Source organism: Malaya genurostris, chromosome 2 (genome assembly GCF_030247185.1).
Source record: "Malaya genurostris strain Urasoe2022 chromosome 2, Malgen_1.1, whole genome shotgun sequence".
Lineage (NCBI taxonomy): Eukaryota > Metazoa > Arthropoda > Insecta > Diptera > Culicidae > Malaya > Malaya genurostris.
Window position 1 is genome coordinate 193,814,860 of NC_080571.1, and position 4,662 is coordinate 193,819,521.

A 4,662-nucleotide genomic window follows, 5' to 3' on the forward strand; every position below is an offset into this window, starting at 1 on the left:
TAGCTTCAGTCCATAGGAAAGAGCCTTTGTTGGGATGAAATGATTGGTACACAGAAAAAAAATTGTGAAACTTACACGATATGTAAATCAATAGTACTAAGAAATAGACATCAGTTGAAACTAAAATCTGATTTAAATCCATAATCGATGTAAAATTACATTGGGATGCATTTAGTTTGTGTTTTTGGACAAGACTGTATATTTAAAAGACTCATAATTTTGCAAAATAATTTTCCATTCAATGAAAAATTAATGAAAGTTTTCAAAATATTTTTATCTGTGTATTGTGAGAAAAATTCGAAGTCCTTCTTTTCGATAGTACTTTCAACAGTGAATCATGGCATTTCCCCGTGTCTGGACAAAATTTTTTCTCATTCCAAAGACAAATATTACTCCATCGCTCAAAGTCATCATTCAGTAATAGCCGTTCAACCGAGAAGGTTGTGTATAGAAGCGTACAGTTTAATAACGCTGGTTAGTTTACACGCGTTAAATACGACAACGGTTGAACTACAGGTAGAGACCTGTTGGCAGCAGCCGTTAAAACGTAAAATCGTGCTGCATAAGACAGCCCTAGTGCTGGGCCAAGCTGGTGAAGGAAACAACAAAGGGCGTTTCCCAAGCTCTACCCAGGCCACAATATACAGCCACAAGTGCTGAGCAGGAGAGTGCAAAGGCACATTGAAGAAGAAGAGTGCAAAGGCACACAGAAGCAGGAGAGTGCAAAAGCACACCGGTGCGAAGGCACTTCGGTGCAGAAGCATATCGGTGCGGAGCACAAGGAAGAAGGAGACAAGACAACTCGGTCTTTCCACTGCCATACAACACGCAGGTATACACCGGTGACCTGCGCTGGTTACAGCTGGCGAAGACAAAAGTAAATCGGAGATCGAGTGGTGCTGGATGTCAGGTAGCAGTAGCATCACATCCAACAATCAGCAACCAACAAGAACATCTAGAGCAACGAGGATCTACACGGCAGTGCAACGGAGATAGACAACAATTTCAAGGTAGAAGTTTTTTCTTTTCCTTTTAATTGAGTACTGTGTAGTGTTGGTTTCATTTTTTATTTTAAAGTTTGATTAAAAATTTTAATGTGATGGATGAATCCATGGACGTAAATCCTAGCATGAATCCTATACCCCCACGAACGAAAAAATATCAGGAGAGCTCTTCTGGGCCTTGGATAGTCTTTTTTAGACGTATATCAAAGCCATTAAACATTTACCAAATTTCTAAAGGTTTGACATCACGATACTCTTCAATCAAAGAGATCATAAAAGTAAATAACGATAAAATTCGTGTTGTGGTAAATAATTTGAAACACGCGAATGATATTGTCTCTTCGGAACATTTCATTAAAGAGTATAAAGTTTACATACCCTCCAAAGATGTCGAAATTGACGGTGTTGTTACCGAAGCGAGTCTTTCGGTAGATGATTTACTCAAGCATGGTGTTGGTCGTTTCAAGAACTCTATGCTTGAGGGTGTGAAAATACTGGAGTGCAAACAACTGTACTCAGTAGTTCATGAAGAGGGAAAGAAAGTTTATCGCCCATCAGACTCGTTTCGAGTGACATTTGCCGGATCTGCGTTGCCGTCCCATGTCTATGTCGATAAAATTCGCCTCCCTGTTCGGCTTTTTGTTCCAAATGTAATGAATTGTACGAACTGCAAAAAATTCGGACACACAGCTACTTACTGTAGCAATAAACCAAAATGTATTAAGTGTGAAGGACCTCATAAAGATAATGATTGCAACAAGGAAATTGAAAAATGTATTTATTGTGGGGAAAGTCCTCATGAGGATATTTCATTATGCACTGCATTTAAAGTGCACAAAGACAAAATTAAGCTTTCTTTAAAAGCACGGTCTAAGCGCACATATGCAGAAATGCTTTAAACGGTCATTGATGTCCCCCCTTTGGAAACCGAAAACGGGTTTTCAAATCTAGAGGAAACAGAGGACTCTGACTCTGACGAAAATAGTGAAGGTAATTCGTTTATCACTACCCAAGGGTCAGTTAAGAGAAAGAAGTCTTCTTCCAAATTACCAAAAAAGACACCTAAAGTTTCATCTTCAAAAAAAGATCCCCGTGTTAAACAAAAAAAGTCAAAACCAAAGACTGTGCCTCCTGGTTTGTCAAATTCACAAACCAATCCAGGATCTAGCACAGAAAAAGGTAATAATCCTGTGGGCTCCATTTCACAGCCACCAACAGGATTACTGAAGTTTTCGGAAATTGTTGAATGGATTTTCTCAGCATTCAATATATCTGAACCCTTAAAGACCCTCATAATGGCATTCCTTCCAATAGCTAGAAATTTTTTGAAGCAGTTATCAGCTCAATGGCCAATTGTCTCAGGTTTTGTATCTTTTGATGGATAATTTATCACCCGCCGCAAATGATACAATCACTGTCCTGCAGTGGAATTGTCGAAGCATCATGCCAAAACTTGATTCATTTAAAATTTTATTGCATTGTCAAAAATGTGATGTATTTGCTTTATGCGAAACATGGCTTACTTCAAACATAGCTTTAAATTTTAATGATTTTAACATTATACGTCTCGATAGAGACTCTCCGTATGGTGGAGTGCTTTTGGGAATTAAGAAATGCTGTTCCTTTTATAGATTAAACATCCCTTCAACTTCTAGTATAGAAGTTGTTGCTTGCCAAATAAACATTAAAGGCAAAGATATTTGCATAGCTTCAGTTTATATTCCTCCAAAAGCACAAGTTGGACAGCGACAGCTTAATGAAATGGTTGAAGCCCTTCCTGCTCCACGATTGATTCTGGGGGATTTAAATTCGCACGGTATTATGTGGGGTTCCGTTTACAATGATAGCAGATCATCTTTAATACAAAACATTTGTGACAATTTTAACATGACGGTATTAAATATGGGTAGCATGACACGGATCCCAAGACCTCCTGCACGCCCAAGTGCATTAGATCTATCTCTTTGCTCAACATCAATTCGACTAGATTGCACCTGGAAAATATTGCCTGATTTACACGGTAGCGATCATTTACCAATCATCATCTCAATTAGCAGTAGCAATTGCATTGCTACTTCAGCTAGTATTCCATATGATTTGACAAAAAATATCGACTGGATTAAATACCAAAGTAGTATCTCTAGTATTTTGAATTCAATGGAAGAGCTCCCTCCACTTGAAGAATATGACTTCCTCATTTGTTCGATTCTGGACGCAGCAGAACAATCCCAAACTAAACGCTTTCCTGGGCCAACGACTAACAGAAGGCCTCCCAACCCCTGGTGGGACAAAGAGTGCTCAGAGGCTAAACTCGCAAAACAAAATGCTTGCAAGACGTTTCTAAAACGGGGAGGAGGAACTCCTCAGAATTTTGAAAAACTTATGGTTTTAGAAACCAAGTACAAGAGCATACTTCGAGCCAAAAAATGTAGCTATTGGAGACATTTTGTCGAAGGTTTGTCAAGAGAAACCTCAATGAGCACTCTTTGGAATACGGTCAGACGAATGAGGAATCGTAACGTGGGCAATGAGAGTGATGAATACTCGAACCGATGGATATTTGACTTTGCTAGGAAAGTTTGCCCAGATTCTGTTCCTACGCAAAGCATTATACGGGAATCTCCTCCAAATAATGGTTTTATTAATAACCCATTTTCAATGATGGAATTTTCTATAGCACTCTTGTCTTGTAACAATAACGCCCCTGGGTTGGACAGAATTAAATTCAACTTGGTGAAGAATCTGCCCGACCTCGCAAAAAGACGTTTGTTGGAATTGTTCAACAAGTTTCTTGAGCAAAATATTGTTCCGCCTGACTGGAGACAAGTGAAAATTATCGCCATTCAAAAGCCGGGGAAACCAGCTTCCAATCACAACTCATATAGACCCATTGCGATGTTGTCCTGCATCAGAAAATTGTTCGAAAAAATTATTCTACGACGTCTCGACACTTGGGTCGAGACGAACGGTTTGTTGTCAGATACTCAGTTTGGCTTCCGTAGAAATAAAGGGACGAATGATTGCCTTGCATTACTTTCGTCTGACATCCAAATTGCCTTCGCTCAAAAGCAACAAATGGCATCTGTATTTTTAGACATTAAAGGAGCATTTGATTCAGTTTCCATTGATGTTCTTTCAGACAAGCTCCACCAACATGGACTTCCAGCGGTTATAAATAATTATTTGCACAACCTTTTGTCAGAGAAGTGCATGTATTTTTCACATGGCGATTTGGCAACATTCAGTATTAGCTACATGGGTCTCCCGCAAGGCTCATGCCTCAGTCCGCTCCTCTATAATTTTTACGTGAATGACATTGACAGCTGTCTAGTAACCCCATGTACACTAAGGCAATTGGCAGATGATGGCGTGGTTTCAGTTACTGGGCCCAAAGCTATTGATCTGCATAAACCATTGCAAGATACCTTAGATAACTTGTCCGTTTGTGCTGTTCATCTTGGTATCGAATTCTCTGCGGAGAAAACAGAGTTAGTCGTCTTTTCAAGAAAGCATGATCCCGCGCAGCTTCAGCTCCATATGATGGGAAGAATGATCCAACAGGTTTTAACTTTTAAATACCTCGGGGTGTGGTTCGATTCCAAATGCACGTGGGGAGGACACATTAGGTATCTGATAACGAAATGCCAACAAAGAGTAA